Below are 14,557 nucleotides of genomic sequence, written 5' to 3'. Positions count from 1 at the left end.
GCCATGCTTGTCTGGAATCACACTGTGAGTCTTTGTCCACTCCTACAATCATCCTGACAGAAGCATGTCCTTATCTAATCATTTTACTGAAACATAAGCACAAATAAACGTATCCTGCTGTCAACTACTAGCACTCTATGTACCCAATCAGTGTCTATGCACTTGCAGAATGACTCAGGCATTGAGACAAGCAGTGGCACAGTCACATGTGCACAATGTATGCGGTCCCTTAACCCCTTGCAGACTACCGAGTCAGTCCTGCAAAATTCCAGGTAATGGTCATGCTTGTCTGGAATTACACTGTGAGTCTGTGTCCGCTCCTACAATCATCCTGACAGAAGCATGTCCTTATCTAATCACTGCTGAAACATAAGCGTTTATAAACTCATCCTGCTGTCAACTACTAGCACTCTAGGAACCCAATCACTGTCTATGCACTTGCAGAATGACTCAGGCATTAAGACAAGCAGTGGCACAGTCACATGTGCACAATGTATGCGGTCCCTTAACCCCTTGCAGACTACCGAGTCAGTCCTGCAAAATTCCAGGTAATGGTCATGCTTGTCTGGAATTACACTGTGAGTCTGTGTCCACTCCTACAATCATCCTGACAGAAGCATGTTCTTATCTAATCACTCTGGCTAAACATAAGTACTTAAAGACTCAACTTGCTGTCAACTACTAGCACTCTAGGTACCCAGTCACTGTCTATGCACTTTCATAATGACTCAGACATTGAGACAAGCAGTGGTACAATCAAATGTGTGCAATGTATGCAGTTCCCTAACCCCCTGAAGACTACTGAGTCAGTCCTGCAAACATCCAGGTAATAGTGATGGTTGTCTGCAATCACACTGTGAGTCTGTGTCCACTCCTACAAATATCTTGACAAAAGCATGTCCTTATTTAATCCCTTTGCTGAAGCATAAGTAGTTATAAAGTCATCTTGCTGTGAACTACTAGCATTCTAGGTACTCATTCACTGTCTATGCATTTGTATAACACTTATTCATTCCAATAATGATTCTATTAGTTCCTGTGTACAGTAAATTAATTGTGATTTCAAAAGGAAGTGTTTAAATAGTTTTGTTTAGTAATAGAATAGTATATTTTATAGATTTATTAAAATAATATTATATATCTTTATTTTTTACAGATATTGTTCATCATAATTAAAATAAACTTATAATGGCTAGAAAAACAGAAAAGAGGAAACAACAGAAAAAGGACTATTATTTGAAGAAAACTCAACAGCAAGAATTAGATGAACAACAACATGTGGGGAAAAAGAAAAAGTCTTGCGGTAAGACAACAAAATAATTCATTACAACAATTTCAAAGCCTAGAAACATTGTGCACATTATGGAAAGTACAAAAAATGCCTCAATAACAACAAAAAAATAAGAAGAAAAGAAACAATGAGAAATCACATTCAAAAGCCACAATGGATGATAAAAGGAAGAAAAGTCAGTATGAAGAAATTAGAAAGAAGATGTTTTACAATAGAGTTGTCTTTAATTTGTTGAAAGGTGTGAAGAAATACAAGAGAAGACCAGCATTATTATTATTTAGAAGGCTTTTAAATGAAAAAGGAAATTATTCATTTTAGTTTTAAACAGAATTTGATCACTAGATAAGCCAAAATATTTTATGAAGGCCAAAAGTAAGAAGAAAAGAGTAATTAACAGAACTAGCTTTTGTGATATTTTGTGGGGTGAATGGATACACAGTTCAAATTCAAAGCCTTTTTTAAATTAAGAGAGTTATTTTCAGATCAATACATTATTGCTTGCAGTTGATACTAGTGGTCGAGCTTATGAGGTTAGAACTGGTTGTCCAATTGAGAAAGAGAAGATGGTTCCTAGAAATGTAGAACAACTAATAGCTGATGAAGTTCTAGGGAGAAGTCCTAAAGCCCCAGTGTATACTTGGGATTGTAGTAGTATTTGTAGTATAGAACAGGAATCTATTGATATTTTATGCAATTTGTTACGACAGTATAGTAAAGAAAAGTGTTAAACAAAAGATTAAGATATTGCAAGGACTCGATCCTTGCAGAGTGATAAAAAATACTGGGTTGCAAGGTCATTCTCTGGCTTGTCTTTCTAGGAAAGTATGTCAAAGTGTTTTTCATTATTTCTGAATGTTAGCAGTACATCATTCTCAAATGCGGAAGTTCATCAGAAGATTGTATTATGCAAAAATTCCAGCAATAATTTTAAATGAGTTAAACCGTGCTCTTTTGCGTGGCTCAGTCTCAGATATAAAAAAGGTTTGTGATGAAATAGAGTTTCGTTACTTTGGTCGTGAAATAGAGAGCAGAGAAAGTGAGACATTAATAGAAGTAGATAAAAATGTGGAATATATAACTACAGAAAGGTTTGAAGAACAAATTACAAAGTCTGAGGAGATTTCATGTGAAAGGCCAAATTATTCTTGTATTTGTTGCAGATGAACTCATTATAGAAATCAGAGTAGAAATGTTGATTTATATTTAAAAAGTGAAAGAAAAAATAATGATAAGTGTAAAGAATTTGCAAAGTATTTGTTGATAGAGGATAGCTTTGATTTGGGTACTGATCAGCGTATTTGTAAATATTGTTATAATAAATTAGATGATAATAAAATGCCTGCTAGAGCTGTCCATAATAATCTTGAGTCAGTAGCTATTCCTGCAGAATTCATAGACTTAAACACATGTGAATCTATTCTGATTCAACGTGTGCACCCATTTCAGGCTATTGTATGGAGCCTAAAACAGGTAAATTGCCTCCTACAGATTTTCAGAAAGGATTAATAGGAAATGTTTTATATTTACCTCTAGAGTTAATAAAAATATTGAAACTATTGGTGTAGAGAATGTAGAAAGTAAACCACTAATTATTCTAGTTAATGGTGTTCCTACTAAAAGTAAGAAAATCTGGCAGGAATTAGTGGATGTCAGGAAAGTGCAAAAGGCAACATTATATCTGATCAAAAACAATGAGTACTAAAAAAATGTGTGTGTGGAAGAAGAAGAAATACTTTTAGGAGATGATATTATAAAGGTCAACTGGTCAAATTGAAAAAGTGGACATGCCCAAAAGTGAAGACATTTATGAACATTATAGTGTACATCCACTTCATTCAAAAGAAGTGATGGGGAATACTTATGAATTATTCCAAATGAAGAAAGCGAAGGGGACTCCCATGAGTGTATGGGAAAAAAGTTTGGAAGCTCGTTGTTTTCCACAGCTATTTTCAACTGGAAAAGGTGGTCGATATGATGAACGATCAGTGCAGATTCCTGCATCAGAATAATCAAACAACAAGATTGTATGCTGAAGATCCAAGATTTCGACAATGTATCCCATATATATTTCATCTTTTGTTTGAGAGTGACTTGTCTGGACTTTCATATTCAGTCAACCATATATTAAAAACAAACTGTTTCCGCAAAGGAATTTATGGATAAAGTACATCAGAGGGATGACCATTTAGAATCTTAACTGATTAATTTGATGGCATGTCAGCGTGGTACTAATGAGTACTGGTATTGTTGTCATGGAGAACTTAAATGCATGCTTAGGAACTTAGGAACTCCTACGTGTTTTTTTACCCTAAGCTGTGCAGAATACGCTTGGGATGATTTATTTGAATTTCTTCAAGAAGCAAATTCAAATATAAAAAATATTGAATACAAGACACCTGGAGAATTGTGTTCTTTGGATCCTGTAAATGTATGCAGATATTTAAATCATAGGTTTGAAGCTATGATGTGTTTTATCTGCAATAAAAAGAATCCTCCTCTTGGAGAAGTTATTGGATTCTTTGGAGAAAGGAGTTTCAAGCTAGAGATGCTCCTCCTATACATATGCTGTTATGGATCAAGGATGCACCCAAATTTGGAACTGATTCGGATGAAAGTGTTTTATCTATTATTGAAGACTATGTTACATGTGCTATACCAAAAAGAACAGAAAAAAACACTTTAAAGCAACAAGTGTTACGATTGCAAAGTCATTGATGTGGCAAATACTGTCGACGGAAGTACAAGTCCAAGGAATAGTTTTATACCAAACGTTGTTTTGGACTTTCTCGTCCAGTAATATCCAAAGGAAGAGTAAACAGTTTCATGTCCGCTGTGAGACATCCCATCACTAGAAAATCTCCCAAAAATACGTATAATTTGAGAAGAAATGAAGAATCAAAGTATATCGATGATTATAATCCAGTTATTTTGTCAATGTGGAATGCTAATATGGATATCCAGTATGTTGCGGATAAATCCATTGCTGTTGCCCGGTATGTGACATCTTACATAACAAAATTTGGAAAAGACAGAGTTGAAAGCGATGTGGGAACAAATTCCCCACAAGAAAAGTCTTAGTAAGAAATTGTACAGTTTTAGTTTGAAGATGTTATCCCATCGAGAGATAGGGGTATACGAATGCTCAGATCGGTTATCATCTGCAAGTTTATACTCAAAGTCTAGAAGAATCATTTGGGTGAGTCTAGGTCTTGCTGCAACGCGAAATCGAGTACTTAAATCTATACAAGAAATCGAATATTTAGCTGTAAATGAACCAGAAAGTACAGATATTGTCAAAACAAACATGTTGGATACATACTATCCAAATAGAAGTCGTCATCTTGAAAACATATGTCTCTATGAAGTGCTGCAATATTACAGTTTTCAGAGAAATACTACAGAAAACATAAATTAGAGAACATATGCAGTGATTGGTTCAGAAGGATGTTTGGTGGAACAAAGCAATGGAAATCTGATTAATCAATGAAAACTGACTTGTTATACACTTGATAGAAGAGAACTTTACTATTTAGCACTTTTGCAACTCTTCAAGCCTTGGCGTACAGAATTGGAATTACTTGGAGATTTTCAGTGCTATGAAGATTCTTTCAATGCATGTAGAGTTAGCATTGAATGCACAGTTTTTGCAAATTATCTAAAAATGCTGAATGTAGAAATTGATAAAGAAGCTACTATTGTAGCTGAGATTGCCAGAGACACTAGGACAACCAATTTTTGAAAATGAAGTGGCAATCACCATGAATGAAGTGGAAACAGCAATGCATCAAGCTCAAGAAGATATTCTGGACTTAGGAAACTTGGAAGAACACCTAAATGTTGAACAACAAGAAATATATCAGCAAGTGAGACAACAGATCGACCATGGTTTTCTTCATGAAAAGAAAGAATGCACATGCACAACATTTCAACCTATTGGAATGTATGGCAGTGGTCAAGCTGGTACAGGGAAAAGTTTCTTAATTAAAGTTTTGACCAGTTATCTACAGAAAACAACTGACTAACTCACATTTGTCATGTGCTGTAACTGCTCCAACTGGAATGGCAGTACACAACATTAAAGGCATTAAATTACATCATTTGCTAATGCTACCTGTAGAGCAGGAAAATACATTGGAATATCACAAGCTACCTGGAAAGGCTTGATATGAAGTTTCAAGAGTGCTAAAGAAAATGAAACTTCTGATTATTGATGAGGTGAGCATGGTCTCAAACTTAATGCTTGCCTTTGTGCATTTAAGAATGCAGCAAATTCTAAAAACAGAATACAATGTTTTATTTGGAGGATAGATAGTTTTCGGAGATCTACTGCAACTCACTCCCATAAAAGGACAACCAGTGTTTAAAACGCTTGTTCATGACGACACCAAAATGTCTTTGGGGAGTCTTGAAAACGTTAACAGTTGGACATATTTTGAATACAAAGAACTCATAACAAATATGCGACTGGCAAATTATGTTGATTATGGTACTATTCTTCAAGATATAAGAATTGGAGTACTGACAGAATATGTCAAACATGCTTTGCAAAGTTGACTACTTACAAACTTTTTTCCAAATGAAAATATAGTTCCTGAAAAAATATACAAAGAAATTGCAGAAAATAAATCTATAATTTGCTTAATGCCAACACTGCGTGAGTGTTCTCCATTCAATGAAGACCTTTTAAAGCTGGAAAATGAACAAATAATAAAAATGGAATCAATTGATCAAATAGAGCATGAAAGACTCACTACTATTCTAATGAAAAAATGTAAAACAAAATTGGGTTCTTTAGAAAAATCTATATCTAAAACTGCTGGTTTAGAAAAGAATTTATATCTATGTGTAAACTGTCGCGTAACTTTACGGCATAATTTGGATGTGGAAAAGGTTTACTAAATGGAGAAATGGGTAAAGTTGTTGATTTTGTTAATTATCAAAATAGAGATGAAATTGGTTTTTTGAAAATCAAATTTGATCAAATTGAAGAAGTAAAACAAATTGGTCGTTGTTTGGTTCGTTTTTTGCTTGTTAAAGATATGTATGTTCGTAGGAAACCGTTTCCACTTTCTCTGGCATGTGTGGTGACTATTCATAAATCTCAAAGTTTAAGTGTAGACAGTGCTTTGGTAAACATTAGAAGTACCGTATTTAAAGAGGGTATTGCATATTTGAATATTCATCTTGTTGAGCACTAGAAACAGATGTGAAAAAATGAAGGTCCTAATCCTAGGTCCATTCAAGTAGTGGCAGTTTGAAATCTAGCTGAAGATAGCTGACACATGTTTTGTTACTTTCGCGTAACTTTCTCACGGCTTATTTATGTTGCTGATGAATCTGTTGCAGCGAAGAAAGGTAGATATATCTTGCCAAAACGAAGTTTGGAAATATTTGAATGATACTCATTCCTATTATTGAATTTCCAACCGTTAGGAACAATGTTCTGGACTCGAGCTCAATCTAGTGACTAATCTGGTATAGATGGACCTGTTGACAATAAATTAACTCAAATCAGCGGTTACACTAGCATAGACACTGAAAGATTCATATATATGACAATACTAGACTGTAAAACAGTGTCTTTCAACAAACTAGTTAAAGAAGCAAATCAAAACATGAAGTTTACCCAATGCAAATCAGAAATGTTATCAACATTATGTATATAAAGATTTGGACAATATATAATTTTAATGATACAACGTTGTGCAGCTGATGGAAGAAAATTGGAAACCTTAATTAAACATTATGTAGTAAGTCAACTATCAATATCAGGAAGAACTTTTGTAGCAGTAGCAATTGTTTTCAACGATGGTCCTTTTACAACATCTGGACATTACACTGTCTATTTAGAATGCACTAAAGATTGGACGTATGGTAATGATGCTCATTTGGTGTTTAGACATCGTTTGCCTAACGAATTACCAAATTCCTACCTAATATTTTTAAAGCCAAAGTTCTAGGAACATAATTCTGCCTATTGGGAATATGTTAAAATGTATTAATACGGCTCATATTGAACAATTTCAGTATACAGGATTTCAGGAATATCATTTGGCCTAGAGGAAATATACTTAAATCAATTAAGCACTTTCTCTTGGATATTCTGACAGCATATCTTTTAAAGAACATCATTTAGAGTATATGGAAATATAAAGAATTATTGATTGAATTATTGTTTCAGTTCTTTCATACTGTAGTAACAACATTACCTTAGAAAGAAGCATTTTATATATGTGTGATTTGTATTATATGCTGTTATTGAGGATGTTGTTTTTATGAAATGTGCAGAGATCAATGACTATATTGAAAATATTTTTGACACACATTTGGGTTTTAAAAAAAAATCTTATTGGTTGTATTTTTTTTTGCCCTCTGTTATGTGATGAGTAACATTGAAATCACTATTTATAGTGAAATTCAATATATTTTGAAAACAGCAAAAAAAGGCAAACTACATATTTTATATTATGCTTAAAGTATGATGTGTTTATAAAACTATACTATACATTATAACTGTATCTGTTTTTCTCTTTTACAGATCAGAATTCTAGAGTTAACATTTGTTTTTAAATGTAAATTAGAAAAAACAACTTCAACATTTTTTTTAGAATATTTTGATATCAACTACTGTTAACATAAGATTAAGTAATAAAAACACTATCCATGTACAACTGCATTCAGCTGTACAGTATCTATATAAACATGTAACCAGCTACTTACTAAGTTACTACCCATGCAGCCTAGTAATCCTCCTGTGTGCCCATGTACTTTTCTAATCACCCAACCAGCACTATCTACTTACCCTATTACTCCACCAAAACCTAAGAAATTATTATTATAAAATCACTTTGCAGCACGGTAATCTTTCCAATTACTAGAGATATACAAAATTCTACACACTATGCATGCAGACTTTTAACCACATACATACTATTGGTACAGTCTAGTAAACACTAAGGTTCTACACATGATGCCTAGGAATTCTCTTCTCAGTCACATGTACTCCTCTAATCACCCATCCAGCACTATGTACTTATATAATCACTTTAACAACATCTATCCACTTATAAATTCACCAACACCCTGTTTGTAGCCCTGTAATTATTCCACTTATTAGTCATCCAGTTATGGAATGGCCTAGCCACTAAGACAAATATACCTGCAATATTCTGCGCAGAATGTATGTAGACGTCTAACTACAAATATACTATTGCAATACTGCACTAAATACCCAAGTAGCGCCTATGTACCCTAGAAATCTTCCTGTCAATCTCATGCACTTCTCCAATCACCTATACAGGACTATCTACTTATATTATCATTCCACCAATACCTAACCTCTGTTTGCAGCACTGTAATCATTCCAGTTACTAGTCATGTAGTTAAGGAATGGCCTAGCTAGTAACACTAGTACAGCTACAATATTATGTGTACTATGCATGCAGACTTCTAACCAGCTATCTACTATTCATCAACACTTGTAAATACCCAATTAGCACCTATGCAGTGTAGAAATTGTCATGTCAGTCTCATGCACTTTTCAAATCAGTCATCCAGCACTATCTATTTATCCTATCACTATGCCAATACCTAAGCAGTTATAAATGTACTATACACTCTGTTTGCAGTACTGTAATTATTCTAGTTACTAGTCATGAACTTATTGAATGACCTAGCTAGTAATACATCTACAGCTACACTATTTTGTGCACTATCCATCCAGACCTCTAACTAGCTACATACTATTGATACACTCTTCTAAATACCCAGTTAGTACCTGTGCAGTCAAGGATTCGTCCTGTCTGTCCCATGCACTTCTTTAATTACTTATCTACCACTATCTACTTATCCTATTACTCCGCCAATACCTGAGCTTTTTTTAAATTAACAGTGCACTATCATCATTCCAATTACTAGCGGTGTACTTATACTCCATAAGTACACCACTAGTCATTGGAATGATGATAGTGCTGCAAACAGAGTGCACCATTAATTTATAAAATCCTAGCCACCAACACAAGTACACGTAATATATTCTCTGCACAATCCCTACAAACCACTTACCACATACATACTATTGGTACACTCCATTAAATACTGAAGTAGTACCCATGCAGCCTATGATAACTCCTACCAGTCTCATGCACTTCGTCAATCATCCACCCAGCACTATGTTCTTATTGTATCACTCTACCAAAATGTAAGCACTTATGAGGCAGATTTACAAGCCCCCAGTGCCACCAGAATGTCACTTTTTGTGACGTAATGATCTCACTGGGGAGTCCTCCATATTTACAAGGAGAAGAAAAACACCCAGCGCGCACAAAGAACGCACCCGTAGTGACTCTGCGAAAATATATTTAAAAATAATATAACTTTATCAAAAGTAGAAATATATGATTTTTATGAATACCTTAGATAATCTCTTGCACTAATATGTATATTAAAGACAAATACATATCATTTTACAATATAAAAAATTTAACGGGAGTCGCGCACCCAGCCCACCCAAGCACGTCACGTGGGGCCCGCCACCGCGCAAATGTTGCGTCTCATAATGTGCATGTGTCGCGAATATGCGGGAGAAGGAGTCACGCACCGGTCCTATACCAATCGTGCACACCACGTGATAATATACGTATATGACGTAACTATAAGCCACGCACCCATCGCATACCGTACGCAGATCCTTCACGACTTTTCCAAAATGGCGGCTTGAATACGTGCATCAGCTGTGTTAGGTGCGCTTTGGGTGCACAACTCCAGAATTTTTTTGACATTTTTTTATCATTTTTTAGAAATGAAAATAATATAACTATATTAAAATAATAAATAAAACAAAATAATCATCATATATTTCACTTTTATTTATTTGTATTGCAATTTCCAGAAAAGTATATAATATTGTTTAATAAATATTATATTTAGAAATAATAATTTAAAGTAATCTAGAAATACAAGACAAGAAATATAGGTATAGCTAGTATTATACTTAGAAATTAGCATTTAAAAAACCTTTGAAATTTACAAAAAAAACCATGGGTTTCAGGGACGTTATAGTTAGAAATTAGCATCTAAAAAACCTTAGAAATTCACTGAAAAAAACATAAGTTTCGGAGATGTTATAGTTTGAAATTAGCATTTACAAACCCTTAGAAATTCAGTGAAAAAACCATAGGTTTCAGAGACGTTATAGTTAGAAATTAGCATTTAAAAAACGGACCTTCCCAAAATAATATATCCCCTCAACAGCACACTAGCTCAATGTTCAGAGATGTGGCAACCAACTATGTATAAGGGAAGGAACTTGCACATCAACAATAATTTACACATTGCCAAGACTACCGGTGTAATGCTATACACAACTCACTATAGAAACCAAAAACTTTTCCGTGTGTAGATATACCATTGATACGTGTGTACTGCACAGTAGACGCAACAATATATTATCTCAGACTCTGGGGAATATCTCGGTCATGTTGCTGTGTTGTCTCCCCCCTTGAAGCAGAAGTGGAGTGGGCTGATCCAACGTACGCAACTCCAGCATAAGACTATAAATAATTAGCCTATGCCTCAAGCGTGGTTCACTTCTGCAAAGAGAAAAGACTCTGCCACTGTGAAGGTCCTCACCTTGCCACGTGGCTGCCACCATGACCATGTGCCTCCTTGATGCAGGCCGATTGTGAACTCAGCACCACGGCATCGCAGACTTATGTCTGTATCGACTACTGCCTTCGATCTACACTGTGGACAGCAGGGTTCACAACTTGAATTTAGCTTTGGATCTACACTACGCACAGCATTGAATGTATCCTTTATTTATGTAAGGCAGAGACAAATCTACTCTATGTCCTCCGACTTTGCAAAAATTAGTGATACAAATTTATCATTGGTATCTGTGCTGACTACTGCCTTCGATCTACAGTGCGGTCAGTATAGTTTACAACTTGATACCAGTGGCGCATCAGCACTACAGAGAACATTGAATTCAGTCTTGATTTATTTAAAGCAGAGACAATTGTACTATGTCCTCAGATTTTGTTAAATTATGAACAGTTGGAAACTCAGCCTTCATTTGTTTAATGCAGAGACATTTCTACTATATGTCTTCAGATTTTGTTTAAATACGTGGCAAAAAGTATTCCTCCATGTCTGTGTCAACTACTGCCTTCGATCTACACTGCGGACAGCAGGGTTCACAACTTCAATTCAGCTTTCCATCTACACTACGGACAGCATTCAAGTTAGCTTTCATTTATGTAAGGCAGAGACAATTTTGTTAAATGATGCGACAAAAAACATTCCTCAATGTCTGTACTGAGTACTGCCTTCAAATGTACACTGCGATCAACAGAGTTCACCACTTGATACCAGTTCATGAATTCCGTATGCAACAGTCAATGTATGGCGTACATTACAGATAATGCAGTGCAGCCTAAGATCTACACTGCGAACAGCAGGGTTCACAACTTAAATTCAGCTTTCCATCTACACTACAGACAGTATTAAAATTATCCTTGATTTATGTAAGGTAGAGACAATTTTGTTAAAGGATGCCACAAAAATTATTTCTTAATAGCTATACTTACTACTACCTTCAAATGTACACTGCGATCAACAGAGTTTACCACTTGATACATTTGGCGCATCAGCACTACAGACAAAATTTAACTCAGTGTTGATTTATTTACGGCAGAGACAATTGTACTGTGTCCTCAGATTTTGTTAAAGTATGTGACAAAAAAGCATTCCTCGATGTCTGTGTCAACTACTGCCTTCAATCTACACTGCAGACAGTAGGGTTCACAACTTAAAGTCAACTTTGCATGTTTACTAAGGACAGTGGGGAATTCAAGCTTGATTTATTTAATACAGGGAACATTTTACTGTATGTGTTCTGATTTTGTTAAAATAAGTGACAAAAATCATTAGTCGATATCTCTGCTGAGTACTGCCTTCGATCTACAGTGCCTTCGAGCTACAGTGCAGGGTTCACATCTTGAATTCAGGTTTGAATCTTTACTACGAACAGCATGAAATTTAGCCTTGATTTTTTTAAGGTGGAGATAATTGTACTTTATGTCCTCAGATTTTGTTAAAAGATACGACAAAAAGAATTTCTTGATGTCAGGGATGACTACTGCCTTCGATCTACATTGTGAGGGCTCACGATTCAGGTAGAATGGCAATTGTACATGACGCATTCCAGTAGACAAGAGACATTATACCACTGGGACCCCCCGAACCACGAATCATCGCAGAGTGCGCACACGCTGAGTTCTTTCGGTACCACTAACTCACTGCACCACAAGTCAACTCCCCGTAGCCTTATTAAGACAGAATTCACTAGGCAAAAAACATTGCTCCCAGTGCAGCCTCCCTGCACTACTCATTGTCGCAGGATACGTACAAGCTCAGCGCCAAAGATAGTACTAACTCAGTGCACCATAAATCATCGCAAAGAAGATTGAACAATTTTATGTCGTGGTGAGACATACTGTCCTTTTTAAAAGTCCCTGAAACACACATAATTTAATAATGTATTCTATACACATTCTATCTTTCATTTCAATCAAGATTGCAGATTGCAGATAATGCAGTCCACCCTAACATCTACATTGCGGACAGCAGGGTTTACAATTTGAATTCAGCTTTTAATCTACACTATATAGTATATAGTAGATATAGTAGACAGTAGAGAATTTAGCCTTGATTTACCTAATGCAGTGACAATTATACTGTATGTATTCAGATTTTGTTTAAATAAGTGCAAAAAAGCATTCTTCTATAACTGTTCTGACTAATAGCTTTGATGTACACTGCGGACAGTAGGATTCACAACTTGAATTCAGCCTTTTATCTACACTACAGACAGTAGGGAATTTAGCCTTGATTTAGTTAAGGCACTCGCTACAGACTTTGCCGTTGTTGTTGTCCCTCGCTGGAGCCCTGAATCACCGCCTAAAGCTACAGGAGTAGCCAACTGACTCTCACCTGCTGTTGCTGGAGCGGCGGGGACGCCGGAAAACACCGCGTGGCCGCAGAGGAGAGAGAGGCGCCGCCCCCGGGACTGCGAGGACCAGCATGCACCATCTCTAGCTGGTCCTCTTCCCGTGAGAGGCGCGCCCCCTCCCAGTGCCACACCCCCAGCCAAGTCCTTAACATCTCGCGGCACCCGCTTCGTGGGTGCCACTCGCTACAGACTTTGCCGTTGTTGTTGTCCCTCGCTGGAGCCCTGAATCACCGCCTAAAGCTACAGGAGTAGCCAACTGACTCTCACCTGCTGTTGCTGGAGCGGCGGGGACGCCGGAAAACACCGCGTGGCCGCAGAGGAGAGAGAGGCGCCGCCCCCGGGACTGCGAGGACCAGCATGCACCATCTCTAGCTGGTCCTCTTCCCGTGAGAGGCGCGCCCCCTCCCAGTGCCACACCTCCACAACTTCCCACTTCCTATAAAACACCCAGGGAACGCGCGTCGCGGGACGCGCGCGGGACGTAGCCCGGGTCGAAGACCGGGCAAAGAGCGGGCCGTTTGAGGCCGTTCGAGTACGAGAGAGTCCGGTCCGGCCCACCCCCCTAACGTCACCTCCACGGCCATCTTCATATAGGCATTTATTACGCTCTGATCCCCCCAAATTCACCCATTGGAAAATGAATACGCGATCTAACAAACAGAAAAAAGCCAAAAAAAATGGGATAGGAGATAAATTGCTTGGTCCTATGGATGATTTCCTCGCCCAAGCAAACACATTCATCGATCAGAGCATAAGCTTAATTGAGGGGAGAGTTTCAACTGAACTCGCTATTGCACGCCGATCCTCAATGGGACTACTAGCTACCGCAAGAACCCCAGATGCCCAGCCAACGCCAACTCCCATGACTGTGTCTGCGAACAGACTCAGTCTCCCAAACAATGTAGATCTTTCTGCCACCCAACTCTCAGTAGCTTTCTCGGACAGTGACCTAGAAAAAACCCCAGACATCTTCCCGGACCCAACCCCTGAAGAAATAAGGCAAACGAGAGGGAGGAGGGAGGGAGCTATTAAAAAAAGAAATGTTAGCAAACAACCAGACCATATCGAAAACATCGAAACGGCTGACCTTATAGTCCTGGTAGGCGACACAAATCCAGTAGTATTTCCCCTTCACTCTGCCCCCCCGCCCAGTAATATAGCAACGATACATCACCTACCACACGATCCTCAAGATTTCCCACTCCCGGAACCTAAAAGCCCACGACATCTAGGAAAAGAAAGAGAATCAGCCA

Source organism: Lissotriton helveticus, chromosome 1_1 (genome assembly GCF_964261635.1).
Source record: "Lissotriton helveticus chromosome 1_1, aLisHel1.1, whole genome shotgun sequence".
NCBI classification, from domain to species: domain Eukaryota; kingdom Metazoa; phylum Chordata; class Amphibia; order Caudata; family Salamandridae; genus Lissotriton; species Lissotriton helveticus.
The sequence above is the reverse complement of the archived record's forward strand: the minus strand, read 5'-3'. Positions refer to the sequence as shown.